The sequence below is a fragment of the Uloborus diversus genome, chromosome 2, assembly GCF_026930045.1.
Source record: "Uloborus diversus isolate 005 chromosome 2, Udiv.v.3.1, whole genome shotgun sequence".
Lineage (NCBI taxonomy): Eukaryota > Metazoa > Arthropoda > Arachnida > Araneae > Uloboridae > Uloborus > Uloborus diversus.
In genome coordinates this window covers 35,165,133-35,192,524 of record NC_072732.1, presented here as the reverse complement: position 1 = coordinate 35,192,524, position 27,392 = coordinate 35,165,133, and the positions used below count along the sequence as shown (strand labels likewise).

General features: G+C 33.0%; 1 long non-coding RNA gene across 1 annotated transcript; it reads right to left on the bottom strand.

The window, feature by feature from the left end:
• Positions 1-1,964: 1,964 nt before the first annotated feature.
• LOC129217165 (uncharacterized) lies at positions 1,965-14,201 on the bottom strand. The gene is made up of 3 exons (XR_008580194.1): positions 14,164-14,201; positions 9,095-9,147; positions 1,965-2,061 (listed from the first exon to the last, which is right to left on the bottom strand). It is a non-coding gene; the product is annotated as an uncharacterized LOC129217165 (long non-coding RNA).
• Positions 14,202-27,392: the final 13,191 nt, after the last annotated feature.

Below are 27,392 nucleotides of genomic sequence, written 5' to 3'. Positions count from 1 at the left end.
TGGTGTGCAAAAATTAAGGACGAAGTCGAAAAATTAGCATATCAGCTGAACGAAGAGGCAGAGCGGACAGAAAGACCAATCAGGAGATTAAGTAAGGTGATGTGCGGTAGCACATGCGCAGATAAGCAGGCAGACGTAATGGGGGAGTGTCTGAGTAGTATAAAGCATGTGGTCGGTGTAAGATCAGTATTTCTGGCAAAGAGATTGCTCGCCGTATAGCAGTTAAAATCACACCGAGTTGCTGCCTCAGCGAAAAATGGCGAATAATCAATCTGTTGGACGACATCTGGATGCTCTTACCCGAGGTCGAATCATTGGGAAGTTGGAGGAAGGCCGCAGTGTGACAAGTGTGGCTGCAGAGTTCGGAATTGCAAACAGCATCGTTTCACGACTTTGAAGACGATTTCAAACTACAGGAACAGCTATCCAAGGGTTCAGTAGTGGTCGTCCACGACCCACACAGCCACTTACATCTATTAGATATCTATTAACATTTAGGAAATGATCTATAAGATGTCCAAGAATATCTCATAGATATCTATTAGAGCATCAAATGTCACCATCGTTTACATCTATTACATGTCTAATAGATCTCTAAATATCCAGTAATTCGACATTATTTAGACATTCTTAGATGTTAAATGGATATAATATACCAAATTAAGATATCTTATAGTCATCTAATAAATATTTCTAGACCTACTATAGATATCCAAATATCTAATATTTGTACTTTATTTAGACATTCGTAGACGTTGAATAGAGGTAATATACCAAATTAAGATATCTTATAGACATCTAATAAATATTTCTAGTCCTACTATAGATATCCAAATATCTAATATTTGTACTTTATTTAGACATTCGTAGACGTTGAATAGAGGTAATATGTCAAATTTAGAGATCTAATAGACGTCTAAAAAATATTACTAGACGCCTTATAGATATTTAAATATCCAGTTGTTGAACCTTATTTAGACATTGAAGAGATATGGAAAATTTAGAGATTTACTAAAATTTCTATTAAATATTAGTTTAGAAATCCATAAATATCTCTCAATTTAACCTTACTTAGATATCTCCCAATTTCAATGGATATTAACTTGTTTGAAGCGATATTTGAGCATGTTCATCTTCTGAAAAACCAAGTATTTTAATTGTTGTCAAGTATTTTAAATTCACAGAATTTTGGTATTTTAACCAATTTTAAATAGAGGCGATTCTGCAAGTATTTGTATGAATTCAACAGTAATGTTGAATGAGCACTATTTGTTGTAAGGAGGATTGATCGTATACTTTGGTAGAAGTAATAACAGAATCTTTTTTTTAAAAATACTAAGAAATTTTAATAATGTACTCAAAAAGATAAAATAACTTTTCTGAATCTTCAATATATTTATTAAACTGTATTTATGGCAAAAAAAAATGCCTTATCTTCTTGCCAGATACTCCAGGCTCATCTTTTCTAAATAAAATTATTACTTTTTGCATATTTGAACACGTGATACAGGGTATTTGCGTTCTGTGCTCGTTCGACTCTTTCATGAGTCCTGTACAAATTTATTCCTAACTTACTGGAGCAACCTCCATTTCCGTTCAGGATCACCAGATAGGTTGGCACTTAAAAAATAAAGAGTGCGTAATTTGCGATTTTTATTTGAGACTTATAATTATGAAAATTAAAGTTCTCAGCAATTTATTTTAAACTGGAAAGAAAACGTCCAAAACACTGAAAATATAGTGACCGTTTTTTATTTGACAATATATGTAAAAGATAAAAGTGAAATCACAAAAAAATAGTTATGACAGCATTAGTTTCGAATGGTATAGCTTGAGTTTCACACAATTACTCTACATATTAATAGTATAACTCACATAACTACAAAAAAATATGTTTTAGGATTTTTTTATTTAACAGAATGTATGTTATGTATGTTACAAAATGAGGGAGCTTGAGGGGGTTACTACAACATCTGGCTTTGGCTTGCCGCAGCCAGTTTTTTACAACGAGTTCGGCATCAAGCTCGGTCTTCTCAGGGAAGGATTTCTGTCTAACTGCACCTAAAAAAACGTGGAAAAAAATTTCACTGTAGCATCCTTTGCAAAAGAATTTTAAATATGTAATCAGCTTCACAGGAATCAAAGTGATCAAGGGAGGAAAAATAAAATATTTTTTTCTCACAAAAAATATAAGAAATAGGACATTCCCTAGAAGCATACTTCCTTTTAGTCACATTTGCAGCCTTTACATTAAAAAAATCATTTTGAAAGATTAAATGATAGATATGAATAAAAAAATCAAAGTTAAAATATATATTTTTATAAATATAAGAAAAGTACAAGATGTTTCTCTTGATTTGAAAAATGATATAGGGGAAACAGAAGCGTTTTCAGCCCAGTCTTAACCAAAAACTTATTATGAAAAATACAATTTCTAAAGTTTCACATGAGTAATTTTTGGAATAAAGAACACTTTAATTGCTGAAGTGTTTTAACATTACTTGAGGACCTTACATTGTAAGATTGATATTAACAGAAAGAGTGCAGTTCTTCTGATTTTCTCTTAACGGCATACCTCAATCTAACTTACAGTTTCACATCTAAGCCTGATCAAGACACATTCCAACAGACATCAATAAATTTCAATTTACAAACAACGTAGGCCAAAGTCGATTTCTGATACTTCAGCATGCTAGATAGGGTCATGTATAAACTGGGCATATCAGTGAAAATTTAAGTTAACCTATTTTTTTTTTTTAAATAAAACTCCAAATTGTGTGACATTTTGTGCGCAACAGATGCCTATGCTCTTCGCCACCTAATATTGGTGAGGAGCATAACTTATGAATTAGGACTGCAAATGTCTGAAGTTGAAGCTGTCTCTTAATTGCTTTCTGGTAAATAATATATTTTATAACTTTATCAAATCTGATCTTCCATGTCTGATACAATTTAGAGGCTAAATTAAAATTTCAAAAGTTCTGTTTTGATTATGATAGTAAAAGCATAGTAGCGCTAACTATGCTTTTGAGTAAGAATCCCAGACAACTTTTTTAATTTAAAGATTAGAAAGACCTCCCTAAAAGCACCTCTCCTCTAGCAACATGGCAAAAAAAAAAAAAACCTTTTTTGCATGTATGAAATACTATACCAACAGTTTAATTGTTTATAATATTCTATACTTCAAACTGTGTGTTAAGAGATTGCAGAATGGAGAATTTAAAAATGTGTTAAAGTTTAAAATTAAAATTAATAATAATAATAAAAAATAAATATTATGAAAGAATAAAACCCTCACAAATTTCTTTTCTTCAGATTATAAAGTATTTTCTAGAGATGTTTTAACAAAATGTTTAAATTACCCGATCCCATTTTAAAATATCCCTCATAGCATGAAAAGTATTTTTTGTTTCTATAAAACCTTAATTTAATAATTTTCCCCCCACAAAGTTGTTGAATTCTTAGCATAATACATTTATTGCTTTATAGATTTTCCATATTTTAATTGCCTTACACGCAAATATTCATTCAACATTGACTGATAAATAAAAAAAAGATAAATTTATTTTCTCACAACATGCAACTAGCATTTTTTATAATCGCAGAAATAAAAATTGTCACTTTGAAAAATTTTATCAGGATGTAAAATCCGAATGGAATAAGATGCTGAAATACAGTCGAACCTCCATTTATCGAACTTCCACATATCGAAATTTTCTATACATCGAAATCCCAGCAAATTTCTATGTTCATTACATAGAAATATTGTGTCTATATATCGAAAATTTTTTCGAGACATTCGTAGATTTTTCAATTTTAGGCTGTTTGTCTCAAAAAAAAAAAAAATAAATAAATAAAAATGAAAAATTAGGGAAGAACATTATGTTCACTGAAGGTTGCTACGGAACTGGAGTTGAGGGCTGTGTAAATAGGTCGCTGTTCCATTCTGGAGTTCTTAAATTCCCTCAATTTTATTTCAGATCTAAGTCGTTATCGTTAACACTATAAAATCAATTTCAAGTTATCCCTTTAATCTGTTGATTATCATTCCTTGTCTTTTTGGTTTCAGTACAAATCATCCAAGTTAAGTAGATTGATTTTTTACTTACCGAAACTGTGTTATAAGAGACCTTGAAATTATGTAAATCAAGGAATGTGCTATCATCTGAAAAATTATATTTTGGTACTGGGATTTTAAACTATTCATATTAGCTGAGACTTGTTGATTCTCTTAGAAGGCTTAATCTGCTTTGCGCCCAGAGTTCGGGGATCTGTAAATCAGTTCCTGATTTTGTAAAAATGATCGCTTATATAAATCTAAATTATTTTTGAGCTATAATAATCATTTTAAACACTAGCATAAAAATAATTATTTTTTACTTAATAAGATAGTTTTAAGCACTATGTCATGCCTCATGCTCTTGAACGCTCGACTGTGAAATGCGGAGCAAAATAACTTTTTTTTGCAGAGCTACGGAGTTTTGCAATCTCACTGCTTCATATGGAAGTTCAACATTTAATTCAGCTAAAGTATGAAAACAATAATAAAAATTAAGTATAACATTGATGGAATTGTTGGTGAACGTGATGAAAATTATGTATGAAAGAACCTAACTAAACACCTAAGAGAATTACTAAAATAGGTATCAGCAAACTTAAAAAATACTGAATATTTCACGTTTGTTGAAAATCTTTGATCGAAAGAAGACATACTTTGTTTTAAGCATGGGTGCCACTCTAAAAATTGGCCAGGACTGAAAAGCGCGTGGCCCCATTTCGCGACACCAAAACGTTAGCGCTTAGTTTGTTTGATGTTTTAGACATATATAATGCTAATTTTTGATGCTGTAACTACATAGGAAAACCAAATTGGAAGATTAAGTAAAAATTAAAACCTAAAATTAAAAAAATAACATATCATTGTCCAAGATTTTTTGGAGGTAAAAGCAGAAAAAGAACTTAATAATAAAATACACTAAAAAACTTACTATTTGCTACAGCAGAAAAAAAGTTTCAGATTTTATAGTTCATATTTCCTACAAAAAAATAGTAGTTAAAAAAATTCAGGTATGAGATTCTTGGCTATAAGATGCATTGTGATAAAAACTTTAATAAAATTTTCCAGATTAAGATAAGAATGGTTGGAATCAACAGATTGAGTGACTTATTTAATTATTTTTTGGAAAAAAAAAACAGCTTATCTTTTTAACTTTAGCACATGGGCCAGTTTTTTGTCCTCAGAAGAATAAGACCTTTTTTGAGAGTGAGAGATTCAAAAGTAAAGATTTGTTTCATCTATAAAAATGATTTTGAACATGGGAAAAAAAAATCGATGTCCGAAATTTTTGAAAAGACGGAATTCCGTCCCTTGGACGGAAGTGTGGCAGCCATGGTTTTAAGTAAAATTTAGAAGTGATAGTTTAATAGCATAATCCAGCCTTCACATTCCCCATAAATAGTGAAAAAAATAATAATTTGGCGAGTTTTCCTCAAAGCAAAAATCCTGATTTGTCAACACCTACTTGTAGCATTCCCCACACAAATTGTAGGATTTATTACTTCCAAACAAGGTTAGGTTTATAAACATGACGGAAATACAATACCGGTTTAAACTAAAAAACTCCAATCGTTCAAATTTGCTTGTGAACAAAAGCTTACTGAAAAAACATACAAATTATAAATAGCAAAAGCTGTCATAAATCCTGCTGAAATTTTAAATGAGTAATTGGCTGGTCTAAACTTGATAAGAATTAAAAGTAAAATAAATGACAAGTTTAAAATCTGATTTTCAATGCATACTCAAAAATTTTTGTGTTTTCCTCCCTTTTCTTCTTTAAAAATTCAAGCTAGCATATATTTTTGACATAGCCCAAATGCATTAATTTCGCTTACATGCTAAGTGGAATGTATACATAAGATTTTCAAAAAGAGCTAACCACATATATACAAGTGCATGATATTCTTTTTTAATGTTATTTTCACAATTATTTACTATCTAGTCAGTCCAATTAACTTAAAAGTATTTATAATTAATGCACTTATCTAAAAAAAAACAATCATTTTCACCTCTAACTGCTTTTTGTAAACTCTCGTTAGTACGCCGTTGACGGGGATTCTGAAAACGTCGTATTAAGCGGGACGACGTTATAAGCAGAACTCTTTAAAATGCCGTTTTGGAAGATAACAGGAAAAAAAAAATACCTTACAAAAATCTGATGACTCGTTTTTAATCGCTGAAATAAAAATAACAGTCTAAAAGCAAAAGAAACGCGTATGCATTTTAACCTCTACAACTTTATTACATCTTAGTTACATCTATGCTATTATTTTTTTGTAAGAAAATTCTCCATAAGGAGTTGCTTTCCTCCATCATAAGAAGTTGGTTTCCTAAAATTTCTTATTATAAAACTTTCAATCCTGTTAAGTTCTCTCAGCATCGCTTCCGAGTTTTCGGTAGAAGAGAGCGCCTGCCGCAAAACGCTTACGGAATCGCAGGCGCTAATAAAAGAGGGAAGTTGGGGAGGTTCATCTTCTTCCTCTTCCTCATTATCAACCTCGAATTCTCCATCTTTAAATGAGAAAGTAAAATAAATACTAAACTGAAGTAAGGGTGAACTTTAAAAAGGAAAAAATTTAATAAGTTAACTTACTTACCTTTCGCCATGTCAATCATATCCTGAATTTCTAGAGTTTCCGTGATAGGCAAATCATCATAAACTGAACAATATCCAGGATACTGTTCCTCAAATTCGATGTCCAGAAAATCCGCAACATTCAGGTCATTTTCATTAGATTTGCTCTCAAAATGCGCTTTTCGAAAGCAATTTCTTATCACATCTGGCGCGATCTCATCCCACGCAGCCGAAACATAATGGATAGCATCCAACACATTTATTTTACAGGAAGAGTCCTCTCCTGATTCAATTTCACGTAAGTAACGCTGTACCAGCTTTTTACGGTATTTCTGCTTCAAAACTTTAATGACTCCTTGATCTAATGGCTGAAGCTTGCTGGTAGAGTTGGGGGGGAAATACTCGAGCTTGATGTTTTTGAGGGGGATTCCTTTGGGATGAGCGGGACAGTTGTCCACAAACAGAAGGACTTTCCTCTTTCCTTTACCGAATTTTCGGTCCAACTGTTGCACCCATTCAGTAAACAAACACCCAGTCATCCAGGCTCTATTCTGTGCTTTGTAGTTGCACGGGAAAGTTCGCACATTTTTAAAACACCGTGGTGACTTAGATTTTCCAATCACCATCAGCTTCAACTTGTCAGATCCAGTCCAATTAGAACATGCTAATACAGTCAGTCTGTCTTTACTTAGCTTACCTCCGTGGCACTTTTCATCTTTTAAAACTAAGGATTTGTCTGGCATTAATTTAAAAAATAATCCAAATTCATCAGCGTTATATGTCCTCAGGTGCATAGTCTTTTAGTAGATTAGGGAGGAGATTTTCTATCCAGGGAGCAATGCTGTCGTCGTCTACGGCTTCGGCTTCACCACTAATTTGACGATATTTAATGCCATATCTTTTTCGAAATCGATCCAGCCAACCAGCTGATCCAGAGAAATCATTTATGCCCAAGCCTTTGGCTATTTCGTTGGCTTTTTCCGTCATAATGGGTCCATTGATCGGCAAGTTATTTCCTCGAGCTTGCTGGAACCATTGGTACAGCACTTCTTCTAAAATCCTCATTTTTGCCTTTACGTACCCTCCGTCTTTTACTGATGCCTGAAAAGGCGCTGGATTCAATTTCTTCCCGTTTTTTTAATAAAGTTTTTAATGTAGATACGGGTATTCCTATTTCATTTGCAAATTGCTGCTTATTCGTAACTCTTTTTTTCTCATCATACTGCTGTATAATTTTTAATTTCTCATCGAAACTAAGAGCTTTTCTTTTAGCCATTTCTTAACGTGTGAACAAGTAACCGAATGGACCCTCACAGCACGTAGCGTAGATGGCGTAGTTATCGCTCTCTTGGCACCAATAAAAGCACCGCTCTTTTGGCGAATTCAAATTTCCTTACAACCCTTTGGAACCAGAATGGCTGATGCGCCAGCCTGTTTCCTGTCATGGAGCTAGAATCGAGGGGAGATGACGCGGCGGCGAAGATCAAACGAATCCGGGTTGCCTTTTCCTGCCATTCCTCGCTCTTTCGTATCGGCACAGGCAAATGGGGCGCGCAATGCTTTTCTACGAGAATTTGTCAAACTTTCCCAGCTTGTATTTTTTCTGAATTTCTTTTAATCTTTCAACTGATGTGAAAAATTATTTAACCATACTACTAGAAGGCCTCATTTAAAAATGGTCAACATTGGAGGCGATTTAAGATAAAATTGAGTATTTTCGCAGAGCATACTTACTTGATCTGAGAGCTCCCCATCAATGATTTTTTGACTTTTTACAAGGTGGACCTTTTCCTTAGGTGAGGGGGAGGGGGTGAGAAATTCTTGGAATTCCGAGATAACGAATGCGAACAGGGACAAAGAGGCGTACTTCACGGGTCGGAATAAAGTAGTCGAACTGGTTGCCTTCCGGTAACAGAACTCATGTTTTAACGCGAAGATACAAAAGTTTACTAGCGACGCAATATACGGACGCAATATACGGGATTTTTCCTGTGGGGACTCTAGAAAAACGTCGAAATAAGCGGGAAGTCGTTATAAGCGGGGGCGCTATAAGCGGATAGATTTTAATATTAAAAGCATATTGGTCCCAGGGACCGGAAAAAAACGTCGATATATGCGGGAAGTCGTTCTAAGCGGGGGCGTACTAACGAGAGTTTACTGTATTATCTATGCTGACCTATTTGACCCCTAAAAGTAAATTGAAAATGAATATTTACCTTGAAAGCAAATAAGAGGGGAAGTAATTATTCTGCTGCTGAATACTTGATATAAAGCCATTCAATAAAACTTGGGAAATATGATAGGTTGCGGTTACTAAGATATGGTAAACATTTTTGACTAGAGGTGCAAGAGTTTACACTATGAAAGACTGTTACTAGTCAAAAACCTGATAACCCAGCTTTAAAAAAATCCTATTTATGAAGTTTATTAATAAAAATAAAAATGTTGTACTCAAAACTCACATTATTTCTTGATGTCAGCTGCCATATATCCTTATACACTCTTTGACAGGCAGCTATAAAAAAAACATAAGAATAAACGACAGGACATGCTATATTTGCTAATACATTTAACCAGAACTCTAAGTAAAGTCAACAAACAAGAATACTATTTTGAAATTGTCGACTAAAATTATTTTATGGAAATATAACCGGTTTTAAAATTGGGGACAAATATTATTAATGGAGCTAATATTTTGAATAATAAAAACAAGTTATTGCTAGAAGCTAAACTAAGTTACAGTTAAGCTATATATGCAAAACAGTTTTTTTAATTTGAATTCCGAAATAAAGCCATATGAAACACATGAAATCATCTGGCAATCTACAGGCAAAAAAGAAATTATTCAAGCAAACTTTGTTTCGATAAAGGTAAAAAATCCTACAATAATTATCAGAATAATCATTTTGCACAGGTATATTTCAAGCCTTGTATTAAAACACAAAAGTTATTTTTTTCCCTTTTTTTTTGTATAGAGATCTCAAAGAAATGTTTTTAAATTTTAAACCATTTCTTTAAACAGCTTCTCAAAATAGTTAACAATAATCAGTGCAAATGTAAATCATGCTGTGCAACAAACATGTCTAGAAAGATGGCATCAAATTTATAGAGCTCGTAGAACATTTTCAGTGTTGAAGAGCAAGATATTTTCGAAAAAAGGAGGAAAAAGTAGAATTAATACTTGATTACAAAACCAAGGACAAAATCGAAACAATTAAAAAGTGAACACATAAGTATGTTATTATATGTGCACTGCATCTTACTTGAAGTTTTGCTACGAGAAAACTACATACATTTATAAAAATCAGAATGCCCTGAAGGGAGGTATTAGTCAAAATTCCATATTCAGCAAATTTTAGCTGATGATTTGGCAAATCTGGAGATATAATTGCAAGTTTTTAAATACCCAAATATTCCTTGCAATTAATTGTAGTGGGGAAAGGGACACATGGGAACAATTTTTTTGCATTTCTTTATTTTTCAAAAAAATATTATCAATTTCGCAGCACCAAAATATCTCCAAGATTAAATAGGTAGCCTTTTCTTTGTGACATGGACTTTTTAAAAAAATGTCTTTAATTGCTTACATGTGCCCTTTTTGGGGAGAACATATAAACAGACCTCGGACACACATGAACATGATTAAAAAATACAGAACATGCATCATATTTTAAAGAACAATATAACGATTTGCAATAATGGAGTTTGACTAAATAATTTAAAATATGTTTTCCCAAGTAAAAGAAAAAGATGAAATTACATAAAACAGCTGCTCAAACAAAGAAGTTTCGACCAGAGAAACATAAATCTCATTGTTCCAAATGTTTGTCCAAGAGATCAAATACTGGGACTGCTATTATTTAAGATTTTTTCAAGATTAATGTTATGTAAAACATGCCATGTTCACAAGTCTCCCCCCCCCCTCCAAGTGTTAATAAACGTATTTCACCAGTCTGTAAAATTTGAAGTTCCTATCAGAAAACTAAGAGGGTCCCTGATAACAATAATGGCAGTGTTTTACTTCATACAAAATTTATACTGAACGAAATATACACCAATATTTTGAAAATTGGGATTGAAGACAGGAGTCTGGTAAAGAAAACACATTCATTTGAAATGCTTATAATCAATATTTCACAAAAGATCATACATTTAATTTCAGGGGCGCCGACTTGCAAAAATTATTGAGGGGGCTGACCATCTCCGGGGGTTTAGGGTGTTATGTAATCCCTCGGAGGTCCCGCACCCCAAATAAAGGTCAGATTTTTGAACCTTGTTAATGCCATATTTTCTGGTGTGTATAATTTTAACAAACAGTATATGACACGGCGTTTTCAAAGTAAAAGAATCTAAAAATTGGTTTACAAATTTTCTGGTTCAACTTTTAAATCATATCACTTGTCTTAGTAAGAGATTTTTTTGTTCTATTTTATGGGGAGCCGTGCAGTTCCGTAGCTAAGCATTGATATTATAAGGTAGGACGGACACTTGACTTAAATGGAAAGGCACTCCCAGAGACGCCGACTTTTTTAAAAAATGGGGGGGGGGGGGACCGGGGGAAATTTCCTAAATTTGAGATGAAAAATAGTGAGTTTTAAAGTTTTTTTTAAGCATTGTAAAGTCATATAATCAACATTAGAACCCCAAAAACTCGACAAGCCTGACACATATTTTTTGGCTTTGAAAAAAGGAAAAATAATTACAAATACACACAGTATTTTCGTAAAAAGGTAATTTAATTTACTCATGTTTTTTTTAAGACCAGTTGTTTTTTCATTAGTTATACCGGCTAACATATTCAAGTGTAAACGCAGTCTCTCAATGTCTAGGTTATTTTTGAAAACTCGATTTTTCAAAATTTGTTTCACCTCTGTTAAATAAAAGCAAAGCACTTTAGTTCAACTGCAATGATCTGTGTGAGTCCAGTTGATGTAAACAGCCTAATAATGCAAGATTGCACCATTTCACAAACCTCAATATAAATTGCCTTTGGGATTTTGAAAGCGTGCGGTGAGCTGGCTTCGTTGTTTTCATACTTTGGTATACATCGACTCCGAGGAAGCGAAGGATCATCATTTTGTGAAGATTTTTCTTTTAAACACAATTCCCAAAAGTATTCAAAACTATCACCCCTCCATTTAATATACAAATCAAACCCTCATATATTTTTTCCAGATCAGCAACACTTAGATGAGCTCGCCGCAGCGCTGCCCACCGGCAACAGATTTGACCCGCAAGTTCGCGCATTGGGTCAAATTCTAAGTGTGCTTGCAGCACTATAACACAATCATTATTCACACTACTCGTTTTCAGTTAACCTGCATACTACCGTAATAATTATTTGTTTTAACTCATTACTGAATGTATTTTACAAGGTAAACTATCTTCAAACAAGGAAAATAAAAGATAAATTTATGAGTTTAGAAAACATAATATAACTAATACTTTTCTTGATTTATTGAGGGGGCTCTGCCCCCTCAAAAATATTTTTGAGGGGGCTCGGGCCCCCTCAGGCCCCATGGAGTCGGCGCCACTGTTTAATTTACTGCATTTTAATTTGATGTAAAATATTCCTTCAATGAGAAGAACAAATAGTATATTTGTAGTTATTCTGTCTAGAAGTTTTTACTAAAAAAAAAAGGTACAATTGATCCAGGTTTCAGGCTTCAGGGCAGCCGTGAGCTAAAACAAGCCACTTGTCGGTTTAATCGCAGGGCCCCTTCAAAGGAGGGGTCGCTAGTTTCCGACTAAGCTGACATGGAATCTCGTCGGCACTGCCAGGGTGGTAAAATGGATAAATTTACCAGGTATTTAGGAAAAGACTAAAGAGGAATACAATTCGCAACGAATTAACAAAATTATGAATTTTATTTAATATATAGATTGAAGCAAAACTAACGCTTTAGTGATACACTGAATATTCAGTACACTGCCTATTCAGCAGACAAACCGAATATTCAAAATACAAAAGAGTCTTAAAAGTTTTGAGTTCTGCTCTACTTGAGGTGCTTAATGTTTTTAGTTACATTTTTAGTTAGATGAAATGATTTTCATTAACATCTGAAAATTGAAATATTTTGCTACGTTGTAATCCGAGGAAGCATGAGCCCCAACTACATCTGATTTTCGAGACTCTACGGTACTTAAAATAAGTTTAACAGAGTAAAATTTAAAGTAGAATTTTAACAAAATATACAATAGGAGGTTAGGGCTACAAAATTCTTAAAAATTTTAACATGCCCTGCTGGGCATATTTGTCAAAAAAAAAAAAAAAAAAAAATGTCGGAATACAAATTTTAAATGCCCAGTTTTTTTTATAATTTTATAATAATAAAAATATTTGAATTTGTGGTATAGCATTAATCAGACAAAAAATTACACCTGGGTCAAGAACTGTTTCAACATAAAACATAAAATAAAAGTTAGAATAAATAGTAGGGATTCCCCTACTATTTATTCTAACTTTTATTTTATGTGGGGCAAAGCGAAATGGTTAAGATGACTGAGTTTTTTCAAAATGAACAAATAGGAAATTTGTTTTGAAAATTACAATATATAAAGAAATAATATTACACATAAAATAACACTTGCGTTAAAACATTCTTTGTTATTATTGGCAGTAAAATTTAGCCTTCGAGAAAAAGTATAAGTTTTTCACGTTTTTTTTTTATGGGACAAAGTGAAAAATGAAATATTTTCTATTTGATTGTGAGAAAGTTTTTCGAACAAAATAATAATCAAATAAATAATAATTCACTAAATGAAAAGATAATGAAACAATAAACTAATAAATAAATTAATTTATTAATTGATACAAAAAAAAAAAAAAATTGAGTGAATAAAATAGAGAGCGAACGCATAAGAAAATAAGTGAAAGAGTGAATTAATAAGTGAATTATTAAATTAAGGAAAAATTAGTTAATTGATGAATACGTAAGTGATTTGGTAAATGATTGAATAAGTAAACGAAATGAATTATTTCACTTGCCCCGCATGCACTTGACTAATTGTGAAAAATATTAAAAATACAAATGAGCTGAATATTAAATAAATACTGTACAGAATATTCGGAGTTCCCAATTTCACTTATTGATTTGCTTTTGTTTTAGGAATGATATTCATTTTATTTGCATTAAGTAATCAACTATTGACATAAAGAAAGGATTCAATGCCAACACAACGTAAAAAAAAAAAAAAAAAAAGACTAAGGTATATTTGAGATAGGAGTTTGAAACTTTATTTTGGTCGTTTAAGACATCGACAGTCGATCGAATTAAAACATACGGTTTGATAAAATCTGTCAAATCAAAATTGTTACCATCTGTATGTATAATTTAGAATATATGCATACAGGCTGGCTTAAATAAACATCAAGTTTAAAAAGCTTAACATTGAGCTTGAAACATGTGCTACGCTACAAAGAAATGCTTTGACGCGAAACGTGATAGTAAAAAATATAAACACCCGTGCATTCTTCTGAATTACAATTGAAATAAAATTGCATTTGAATAAATATTAAACTGATAAATACCTTTTCTCTGCTGTTCTAACGTGCAGCTAACTTCGTCAATCCATCATGGCTCCCTGCTTCGTTTTCTTCTCAGTCTTTGGCGCCGAACCGTAGACTACGTACTACCGCGCATGCGCTGGGTGTCCGGATTGAACCAAGTATCCATCAAACAAGCGTTTGCAAGAGTAGTTTACGGTGGTTTCGCCCAACTTGCTGAAAGTCTGCCGCAAACCAGAAATACCTACAAGGGGGGGGGGGGGTGATAAAAAAACTCCTAGTGGAAAGGATTTTTTGATCAAAAATACCTTCTGGTTGAGTTTTTTTTTATTTTTTGATAAAAGTACCTTCTGAAGGGGATTTTTTGATCAAAACCACCTTCTGGAGGGGAGGGGTTGATCAAAATACCTTTTGAAGGGGAACTTTTGATCACAAATACCTTCTAAAGGCGGTTTTTTGATTAAAACAGCTCACTCATATGCATAAACTAATGTTATAGAATTTGCATTTATGTTAAAACCAATGTCTCTGGGGGGTGTTTTCACCCCCAACCCCCCCCCCCCTTCGCTGCGCCACTGATATGTATACATAGTCGAAAAGAAGTCAAAAAAATTAAATTGCAAAACTTTTTGCACATGTTTTAACTTGGTTGAAAATAGTAACATCTAATAGATATTAAAAATAGCTAAATCTAAATTTGATCTAACATTTTACATCGATTAGATATTGAAAAAGTCTATGTCTAACTTTCGTCTAAGTTTAAACATCTAATAGATATCTATAATTAGTACAGGATATCCAGGACTTTTATTAGACATTCTTGAGACATTTTTCACCTTTTATAGATCAATTAGATCTAATTTAGATGTCTAATAGATATAAGTGGCTGTATGGGGAGGAACCACACCCGCAGATGACCGGTATATTGTCTTACAGGCCAGAAGAAACAGGCGGCAGACACACGACTGGACGACCGATATCGCGTTTTACCGTGGCCAGAAGACTGCACGGTGGTGGTCTGTTTGCACGACGCCCTATACGGTGTGTACCTCTAACGCCTGCTCATCGGAGAAGGCGTTCTCTGTGGTGCCGGGAACACCGGAATTGGAGAGACAATGAATGGGGATGAGTACTCTTTACAGATGAGAGCAGATTCAGTCTGAGTAGTGATTCTCATCGCATACTCATCTGGAGAGAGCGAGGAAGCCGCAATCATCCCTCGAACATCATTGAAAGGGACAGGTATGGAGGTCGCGGTGTTCTCGTTTGGGGAGGCATCATGCTTGGTAGTCGTACAGACCTTCACATCTTCGACGCAGGTTCAGTCAACGGGACCCGTTATTGTAACGAGGTTCCTTTTCCATATGTGCGTCTTTTTAGAGGCGCTATGGGTCCGCAGTTCCTTTTCATGGACGACAATGCACCATGTCATCGCACAGTAGCTGCCGAACAGCTCTTAGAGAGTGAGGATATTGAACATATGGATTGGCCGGCACGATCTCCGGATCTCAATCCCATCGATCATGTATGGGATTTTCTAGGCAGACGCTTGGTAGCTCGTACCTTCACACCAGTAACGATTCGGGAGATTCGATTGGCGCTGCAAGACGAATGGGCAGCAATGCCTCAACAACTCATTGACACCCTCATTCTCAGCATGGGCAGACGCTGTGAAACCTGCCTAGCAGTCGGGGGAGATCATATCCCCTACCAAAGACCGGATGTTTCTTGCTGGACACCCATCACAGGGATGTTTCGGCCTCCTGTCAAATTGCGCTCCATGCTACTTTTTCAATAAAGCTTCTTTTTATCCCTCTGATTTCTCTTTTAGTAAGTGTTGCTTACATTACACATGTCCTTACGTATTGGGGATCTTACGGTATTAAATGTGTTGATTTGGAAAGCTTTTGTACAAAGTTATATTGAAAAACCTTCTCGTAATTAATTTTTGCACACCAGTGTAAATATGCGTAAATTAGAAAATTCATTGAAATAAATCCGCGTAAACGTGCCCCGGTCTATCCTGCTAACTTCGATAACAATTGCTTTCGAAACTAATCTCGGACTTATAGAGTGCTTTTTTTGTAATTCTATTCTTCTTAATTTCTTTCTTTGTGAACTCTGAGTTATATCTGCGTAACCAAACTAACTTGCTCTCACGCAAGTTGTAATAATTTTTCCTTAAAATATGCTTTCATATATTGTCTGAGACTTCATTTTCACTTAATACAAACTTTTAATTTTTCAGTCTTTTATCATACCCAACCTAAAAGATATGCAAAGTATTGTTTCGAAGTGTTTCTGGAATAGATTGAGAAGGTACTTTTGCCGAATACTTTAATATTCTTGAAATTCCGATTTAATAAATTAAACTACTTATTTATTAATTAACATTTACAAGTCCTTCGCTTTTGATTACATGTTTCTTCTAAAAAATGCTGTCGACTACTTATAAACATAATAAGAAAATATAAATGTACTATCAAGAGTGACATCATAAAGTATCTTTCCAACAGTTGGGTTAGTTGCGTTTATACTTTTACGACGCAAAATATAACAAATCTTGATCTTTTAAGAAATCTATAACAAGTGCATTTCAAAATTACTCAAAAAAGGGAATTTTAAAAACAGAAATGAAGTCTTTGACATACTCAATCATTGCGGATTCGACAGTAATTCTTCGTGCTGTGAAAGTTATGATCTGCAAACGATACCTTACCATGCATCTCAGATATGCTTACACCATTTGATATATCTGCAAATGATAGAGGTTCCCTATACATTATGCTTAGTAAATGAATCGATTTTAGGAATCGATGACTTATAAAAGAGTCCTCAATAATACAATAGCTTACAGATTAGTTTATGTTTAACATTTACTAGCACACAAGATCTACTCTCACAGCAGCAATTATGCATCCCTTAATAAAATTTATTTTTGCTCCACACATTCATTATATAAAGGAATAAGTATAGGTTCTTTCATTGAGCCAACACCAATATACCAAGAGCAAACGAAGGAATAGAGTTGAAAATGATAAAGTAGCAGTAAAAAAGGTTTTAATACTGGATCTAAATTTTTAATACTCTCGTTGGAAAAATCAATTTCCCTCTACAGGAATCTAGAGGAAATTGACTTGCCGTTGCTTTCATTTGCTCATGTGTTTTGGAAGAACGCTCAATTCTGTTTTATAAGAGCTATTCCATTTCAAATGAGGCAGGCAGGTATGGAAAGTGTCAGACGACCATCGCCAAATTTTGAAAATAAAATAAAGTAGTTAAAACTAAAGGGCATATGCAATGATCAAAAAGGATTTTGCAAGATTTTTTTTTATCCAGTTAGTCTACTAAAACTCGCATAAAATTGGTTACCTTGGAAAAAAAAAAAAAAAAAACAGAAAAACACTCCATTTAAATAGACACTATTTCAAAAGTATTTCATCCATTTAAACCTCATTTAGTACTCATCCTTTCTACAAATAAGTAAGGACCCATATATATCATTTAGACATCGTTTTTGAATATTTAGTTGGGTTTATTGATAAATAAAAAAAGGGCGTGGGGGGGGGGGGGAGTCTACATAGCTATCCTTCTGTAAAATATATGTAGGCTCTCGGATAACTCCTATTTGAAGATTATGATTACAGAGGGCAAATGAATCTGAAAACTCAACATGGCATTAACCACATTAGTTAAACGACAGCATAAGATTTTGTTGTTGTCTGGAAAGCTGAGTTGTTATTTGGTCCCGGGTGCCCCTTAAAATTCTGTGATATCAATGTATCACTTGATCTCGACATGTGGACTGACTAACGTAGTATGAACGAATCTGCATTTCGTGCTATTGCATATGAAACTACAGAAAAAAAAGATATATTGCAATCTAGACTCATTTCTACAAAGATTGCTCCATGTTTTACAGATGTATTGAAGCTCATCCTGGAGTTATTTGTGAACATTCCGCTTTTTTAAAGAGCCGTTGGCAGGGATTCCACAAGATTCGATGGTGAACTGGATTTAATTAATATTGCCTTGAAACTAATTAATGTGCTGAAACATAAATTCAGTAATGTAGTTATTGTGTCTGACTCCCAATTCCAAGTCATTGGAGATGACTCCAAGTCATCTCCAATAATAAATTTTGTAACTCGAATCGCCTTTTTGACTGTAGGTCTCTTTTAAATTATACTTCCGATTTAGGGGCATTGCAGTGGGTTACAGTCCCATTGCGGAGTTGAGGGTAATATTTCCTCGCAAAGGAAAGTACTGCTGTTTTGCGGAGAAAAAATAATCTGTTGACTTTTCATTTCACTAAAAGTATTATCAAAATGGAATTTGAGAATAAGTTCAAACTGTATATTTCAACACTAGCTAAGGGAAAGGCCTGGTGACATCTTTGGTGTTATGACTGTTTTGGTTCGACAATGGTTTGACTGTTCCGGACCTTTCACGAAGTTCTGCTGTTGCCATTTTTAATTTTCATATACCACAAAATCACCTTCTTAAATCGGTGAAGGTCATGTGGCAGGCCCAAAATATGAAAAAAAAAAACAACAACAACAACACAGTGGCAGGAAAACAATATTTTTTACCTGTTGTTTTAAAAAAATGATAAAAAAAGTGATTCAAAAACCCAAATATATCGATTATTTAAAACAGACATAAAAGCATTGCATTGCAATAAAACATATGGGTTTTTTACCTTAAAGATTCATAAATTTAACTGGTTTGCTTTTTGCGTCAATTCCTTAAATTTCAATTACGCAAATTGGTTCTCATTTTTAAAATTTTGAAATTCAGTTTTTCACGGGCACTACAAACACAGAAACGAGACACTTTAAAATAGCCTTTGTAAAATTGCTCTTTTTATTGTTAAACGAATGACTTCTGCGTTCAAAGCTGATATCGATTCATTAGGAATTCGTAACTTCATTTGTTAATTAAGTAAAGAAAGAAAAATGTAAAAAGCAAAATAAAACTCAAGTGTCAAATTAAATTATTTTCCTGGAATAAAGATTCTCAAATTTACTTAAATAGGAGCCGACAAAAAAGATGTACATCTCTTTATTAATTATTTTTCTCAAATTTAATTTAAACAAGAGTTTGAGAAAAATGTTCTCAAACACTTTTGTAACAAAAATTTTCATATGAAGAAACATCTTGTTTGGCCTGCTCATTCAATCACGTTGACTTAATTATTAGGTAACATGAAACATTATTGAAAATCTTTACTAATAATAAAGCTGAATGTCTCTCTGTCTGACAGGATCTCTGTCAGGATGTCTGTGACGCGCATAGCGTCTGAACCATTCGGCCGATTTTCATGAAATTTGGCACAAACTTAGTTTGTAGCATGGGGGTGTGCACCTCGAAACAATTTTTCGAAAATTCGATGTGGTTCTTTTTCTATTCCAATTTTAAGAACAAAATTATCATAAGATGGACGAGTAAATTACGAAATTATCACAACATGGAACCGTAACATGGGCACAAGCCAATTGGCGAGATACGAAATTATCATAACGTGGAACCGTAACATGGGTACAAGCCAATTGACGAGAAAATCCACCATACATTATTTGTAAATATACAGGCGAAACAAAAGATCTTTTAATTTTTCTAATACGGGCAAAGCCGTGCGGGTACCACTAGTGTTATATAAAAGGACATTAGGCACACGATATCTCTAAATGTAGAATAAATAAATACTTATGTACATGCTTCAGGTTTTTATTTTTTAATTTGGATACAAATGTTGCAGTTCTTGTTCATGGAAAAAATATATTTGTAATGGTGTTAGAATTGAAACATTGCACTTTTATAGCTGTGATATTTTCATTAATTATCAATTATGATTTATATTTTTTGAAATAAACTGAAATACACTGTTCTGACTTGTTGTTATCTCTCTCGCTTAGTTATGGGCATACAAAACATAGTAATTGTCATTATAGCTGAATTCAATAATTTTCGGGAAATACAGAAAAAAAGTATTCAATAATATTTAAACGTTTATTTTTTTTTTGACAATTTAATCAAATTTAAAGTATCTTAACTTATCAATTTGAGCAACACCGAAAATTGGATTACTAACAAATAGGTTTTGAAAGTTTCGGGTGAAAAACAAAAACTAAAATGAATTAATAAATATAATAATTAAAACTGTTAAAATGTTGTATTTTTTACTTATCGTTTGCTGAATTAAGTCTATGTTTATTATCGCACCCATATGATAATGTTGATAAAGAATGACCACATAAAAACATGCAATATGCGCTCGAAACTAAAATATTGTCAACTCTCAATAACTCGAAGTCCCAAGAAACCGGTTAAAACCTTCGGGTAATCGGTAGTTCCATTCTTTCGGAAGTTCTTTTCCCAATCTTCACATGGGTAATTTTATTTCTTTTTTAGGAACAGTGCATAACAGATAACAAACACACTGTTTGAATAAAGTTAAATATTATTACTACAAAAAAATCTTTAATGAAAATAGATGTTATTAACATACTTAAAAAAAAGACGTTAGTTTCGAGTGCTCGCAATTTTTCATCGCATCATTAAGTTTGCAAACACAATGCGACCTTTCCACGTTTTCGAAATTTTCCAGGTACTGCCATAAAATATTGAAAATTCTAATACTTGCTGATCAGCTGGAGGTAAACAAGACTTATTTTTCTTGACTTTAGTTCGCATTGCTTTTAAACATATTTTTGTCCCAAAAGATTATTTGAATCATCCCCCCCCTCAAAAAAAATGCTACTTTTTTTTTTAAACTTTTGATAAAAACATAAATCTCTCGAAGATTAACTAGCAGTAAAATTTTAGATCGTCATCCATATCAAAAGGTAGCCCAATCGGCTAGTTTTCCCGCAATCTTTGCAACGCTGTGCGCATTAAGGAACACTACTGTAAATAAATTATATTCCACTTACAAGCTGATAAGCAAAGCAATGTGTTAAAAAAAAAAACTTTTTTATTATTATTTTGGTTGCATATTTAAGCATAAAATGAAAACGAAACGTTTGTCAAAATTTCCTCTTAAATGAAGTACATTCAAGATATAGAGACGACTTTGTATTGAAAGCAATTAATTATTTTAAAACCGAAAGAAAACTTCAAATTACATGAATATTCTTGTTATAAGGATTCGACCAATCGAGAGTCGATTATACTTACTTTGAATTGACTGGTTATGAGCACATTAGCAAGAAAAGGTCTTAAATATCTGAATTAATGGCAAAAATATGTCTGTGATTTTAAAAAAAAAATCCAAGGAGTAATTACGTACCAATAAAACTGCGATCTGAGTCTAAAAAAAAGAAAAGAAACAGCAATGTCAGCTTCTTAAGAAAGAAACCCTTCAGAAACTTAAGTGCAAGAAAACTTCCTGTTGGTGACCAAAACACACTAACATAATAAATCCCACCGCAGATAAAAGCATACGTTTGGTGAAAAAAAAAATGGTTGGAGGTGTTCTTGAAAGATGCTATTTTGAGAATTCACTGATGCTGTGCCTGGAACATCCATTACAAGCTTGATATTAACAATGCAAGAAAAACCTACACCATTACTGATTCACTGTCCATAAATAGTCATTTAACCTACTGAAAATACGTAACTAATGCGTCCAAATTATTTCAGACTTCTTTTTAGTTTACGCTATTGAAATTCAGCCATATGAATTCACAAATGTTACTTTATTCACCCCAAAAATTATTTAAGTAATTTTGAAAAACCTTTTTTGTCTTATTTTTTTCCTTCTTCTATTTCTTTCTTTCTTTCTTTCTTTCTTTTTTTTTTTTGAGCAATCACGATTGGTAATTGTTTTGATTTGACCTTCCGTAGCGTCGTGGTTCCTTTTTTACAGGGCTGTGGAGTCGGAGTCGGACTGATTTTGAAGCAAAGGAGTCGGAGTTTGAATCGCTCAAAAACAAGCCGAGTCCGACTCCGGGTTTTATTTTTTTTTTTCACTTTATATATGGGTGCTCTTTACCACCACCTACTTCTTTACTGACAATTTTTCAACCTATAATCCTTCTTCAAAACTCGGAACTACAAAATTAAATATAGGAATTGTTCTGCAATCTTCTTGCTGGAGGAGTGGATTATCTTCTTATTACTCACCAGTCAAGTTTTAAAACAAGATTTTTTGTCTAAATCTTTATTACTGTTGCGACAAAGAAGGTTGTTTGCTTGGTGGTAAAATCTAACGATATATATATATTTATATCTATTCCGGGTCCGACTAATACTGGGCCAGGCGACTGAAAAAATACTTTTTCGACTAACTCCATCACAACAAGAATCTTTCGGATGGTATGAAACTCTATATTTTCCTATAAATTCTGATAGATATCTTGTCTGGCGATTAAAGTTTTTTCCAGTGTCCAGCTCCAAACATATTACAACTTTTGTTTTATTCTCCCCCCCCCTCTTTCTCTCTAGACATTTTTGGGTGTGTTTAATTAAAATTTTTATTTCAAAACGCTGTAATTTAAAAACTGCAGTGTCGAATGACAGCCATACGTCCCTGGTTATTTGATGGGCAAGAAAACAATGGTTCTAAACTAAGCCGATAGATGGCGCAGTAATAGTTCAGATTGCTGTTGCTGATTACAACAATACGACATGCTGACCACAATCACACAATCAGCACAGATAACCGCTGATCTGATGTGGAATATGCCGCTTAGCGCTTCTAATTAACAGTCTGAATAGTCCGGAGGCACAACAACAAATTTTAGGTGGATTGTGCACTTCGAGGTAAAAGCAAATTTTGCTTTAGATTCTTGTTTTTGGGACCTTTTAAGAATGTTTTTAGACACGGACGCGTTTGCTGTAAGGTTTGATATCGTTAAAGCGCACGAAATTTGAATCCATCGTAATGATTTTTCCACCTAAAAATATATGTTTTTCGATGTGTTCTAGTTACTGTTGAGGCAATACTAAATGCAATACTCAAAGATACAGAATGTAGAGGATGCATCCTTTACTGAAAAATTAAGTTTAAAGAGCTGAAAAATACAAAAAACACTGATTTTTCAGAGCTGCCAACATCGGAAAAATTTAAAATATTCCTAAAATACTAAAAAAAATAAAAAAGGCTATACAGATACCTTTACAACTAAATCGAAATAATCATTGTAAACTTTATTTATAAAACTTAAAACATCCACTTGCTTTGTCAAAAAGGCCGCGTGTTTGACGTTTAGCCACGAAACAACCAAAGATCTCTTTTGGCGCCATAGTCCGCGGCATAACGAGAAAACTGCATTTTGAGGTGAAAGCAATTTATTTTCTTAATTATGTTTTATTGATCGCTTTTCACGTCAAAAAAAAAAAAAAAAAAAAAACTCACCGGGCTCATCAAATAACGGCATTTGCATTGCGTAGAAAAGCATTTGAAGAGATCTGCAAATTTTTAAACTATTTTTAGCGTCCCCCTTCCAATTCTCATGGCTTTACAGGCCTCAGACTAGCGGTGCGGCATCAATGAAAAAACGTCAATATTCAAAATTGAAACTACGATGGTATAGATACATCGACCTAGAAACATCTGTTTTTGGAAACATATATGTTCTGGATCATCGACCTCTTCAATGTACCGGGTGATCCAAAAGTCAAGGCCAACTTTAAAAATTAATTAGTAGATTGAAATTTATGAATTATACTATCCGTGATATTATCATAAATTTCAATAAACTTGATAGAAAATTTTGAGAATATTTATCATTGAAATAAATAAACTCGAACCCAATTTTTGAATAGATTAATTATTTATTAGCAGATTAAAAAAATCAAAATTAAAAAAATAATAATAAAATAAAATGCAAAGCAAGAAATACTTAAACATTTTTGAGGTGATATGAAGGTTTATTATTTTCCTTTAAACGATACAACACAATGGGGTCGTTTCCAAAATTTTAAAAGTATTTTTTTCTGAAAGAGTATGTTTAAAAACATAGGATCTGACCATTTTTTAAATAATTTGTTTAAGTTTAATATTAAAAAAAAATACTTAAATCGGTGATCTTTTATTGTTTACGACTTCTGCTGGATGACATCACAAATGATGAAATGCCATTTAGTGTTGCCATTCACAGAGCAAAATATTTAATTCGCATCTTTACTCACGTGTATTGGCAACGACAGGGTTGATAGCAAGCGTAGCGCGCAATTTTAATTCGCTTCTTGATTATCACGACGTGGAAACATGGTAGAAAGATGCACCAAGGAGCATCATTTGTGACGTCATCAAATTCACGCCTTGTTTGAAAAATCGGCCACATTAAAAGATAACTGTTGGGAAAATGAAAGTATTTTCTGGTCCATGTTATTTTTTTTTTTTGCTTTTTCCAGCAATATCAGTGATAAAAAGTACTACTTTCAACTGAAGGAAACAACCCCATTGTAACACAATACAGAGTATAATAAATGAAAATAGTACGTTTCTGTCGTGAACATAAGATGGCTGTGACATAAACAAACATGACGACACAAAATATAAATCGAAATACAATGCCATCTATCAGGTTTCTGCGCAACCATATGTCATGCGATGTTCAAGTTGAACCGAAATAAAGTTACAGCGCCATCTATCGGGTGTCTATGCAACCTAGATGTCAATAAACTTACAATACCATCTATTGGGAATTAATACACCTTAGCAATCAATTTAACATTTAAATTTCCAAAGACTAATATTCCGGTCAATAAATGTGAGAAAATCTTAGATTAACACGTATATAAAAGTAAATGTCCGAAACTTAAACTGGTAGCGACGGCACACCTTTCATATAGTGAAGTAGTTTTTAAATAGGTGCCAAATCTTTCAAATTGGTTCCAGAGATTACCCGGAACATGTAAACATACAAAATCCGCTTTCTCTTTCTTTATAATATTAGAATAGAACATTTTGATTTTAGTATGAATATAAAACCGTAAAAGATATCCCGGTAATTCATGCAAAATTACAACTTCCACGAACACGTTCTCGCATTTATATAAAGCGTTTGATCGTTCTTGCTGACACTTTTTATTCTTTGTCTTGTCAGTCGAAGGTGCTTACAGAGCACAAATCTTTAACCATGAGTCCTATGAAGCAAATCAATTAGATATTTTAAGAATGCTAAACGGGGAAAGCTTCGTTTTGTAGTCGGTATTTTGGTTTTTAGGTACATAAGAAAAAAAAAACAGTCCCAAGCAAAAACTGGTAACGAAGGTAACTTATAGGTTCTAAAAACTAGTTTAAAGGCATTAATGCATAATTTATAGCCTATGTTGCTCAGTAAGACTACAAATTTCATATAGTGAAGGACTTTTTCAAACAGGTGCAAATTCTGAGTTGAGTCAAATATTTAAAAATATGAGTCATAAAATATTGTTGCAACTGATGGTTGGAATATACAATTCATAACACACATACATTTGTAATTACACTTAAAATTAACTTTTACAAAAAGGCCAGTTAGCAATCAAGGGTATTTAAAAAAAAAAAAAAATAAACATGGTGCACATAAAGGCATGAAAAACCTTCGTCCATCAATATTCTATTTTTTGGTGTTTGAGTATAATGAAAAGCTTTTTTTGATAATGTTTCTTTAAAAAAGGTATGCACTTTTAAACTAACAATATATAGTGCAGAACCTTTTATCCGGGAACCAAAAAACCGGGAAACCAGAAAACCGGCAACTTTTTCCCGATTTTCCCGCTATTTTTTAAAAATAAGCATATTTGGCAATTTTTGAAAAATTAAACATTTTCTTTGAAATACCAAAAAGAATATGACTGCTTTCTTAATAAACACCATATTACCCACGCATAATTTGGGAAAATGTTTGCAAGCATCAACTTCAAGTGGTTATCCTTTATGCGGAGCAACATTTCCGAAATATTTTCTTGATAAAAAGTACATTCGTAAGTCTGAAATTTTCGCCTTTCATTCTAACTGAAAGCTAAGGAAATAAATATTGTCACATTCTAATGCAGTATTTTATTGAATGGCCTATAATTAAAGGCATTTAGCGTAAGTGACGTTGCGAAAGTGCGGGTAACGCCGAAAACCAGATTCGCAAATTTTCCGAATAGTTGGTCGTGAAATCTATAAATCCATTTAACGCAAGACTAATAAGGCTGCAAGAATTCATAAATCAAATTTCTGTTGATATTAACGAAATGCAAAACTATTAGTTATCAATAACTACCTTAATCGCAAACATAAAACCTTTGCAAAAAAATTTAAAAAAAAAAACGCGATCATGAAAGCGAATTTTTTTTTACACTATAGTAAAAAACCTGCACATTTAGGTTCAAAAACTTATTTTTTGCCCTTCCCTTCATTTTCTTTCGTTTTAAAACATCGAAAAGTGGTAGATTTTTTCTTCCAAACAGAATGTGAGGGTCACAGGTATTATAAATAACTTAAGTTTTTTGGTGTTTAAACTATTCTCTCACTATGTAAGTTTTTAAAATTTTGACATTTATAAGCATTTCTGAACTGTTTTCTTCTTATTTTAATTTGCATAACTGTTTATTATAGTAATTTAAGTTTCACAAACAATCGGCCAATAGCTCTTTTAGCGATCCAGAAAACCGGGAAATTCAGATATCCGGGATAGCGATGGTCCCGAACTTCCCGGATAATTGGTTCTCTGCTGTATCTAATGAATTAAATCGAAAACTCTTTAATTGAAAGATTATTATTATTTTCAGCTAATATCGAAAATACGAATATATGACCTCAGCAAATACCGGTATTATGAAATTGCAAAATAGCTCGAAATACCGGTATTCGGTATATGGGTATTGAAATCACTATACTAAAGAAATGTGACTTAAAAAAGACGCTAAGATGCGAAAAAGATAGCCTCGCTTACTTTTGAACGAAATTATAGTTATTCTCATACGGAAATGGCCTTTCAGACAAAGGAAAGTTTTGGATTAAAAGTAAAACATTTTATTCCAATGTCTAAAGGCTTCTGGAAGATTCAAATCTATTGTATCGAATATAGGCAGCAATTGGAAATTTAAATGGCACTATTATTTTATCTTTTCCTTTTATTTTTGTCTTGATCTTTTTTGATTGAGAAACATTCAATAAAGAACAGAAATCATATTTAGGAGAATCTCTAAGCTACACATCATTCATAAGTTTAAAAAAAAAAACCTTGACGATGGTAACTGAATCAACAAACGTTACCTTCATTAAATAAAATATAATTTCTTAAATTCGTCAGGAAAACTTTTCTACT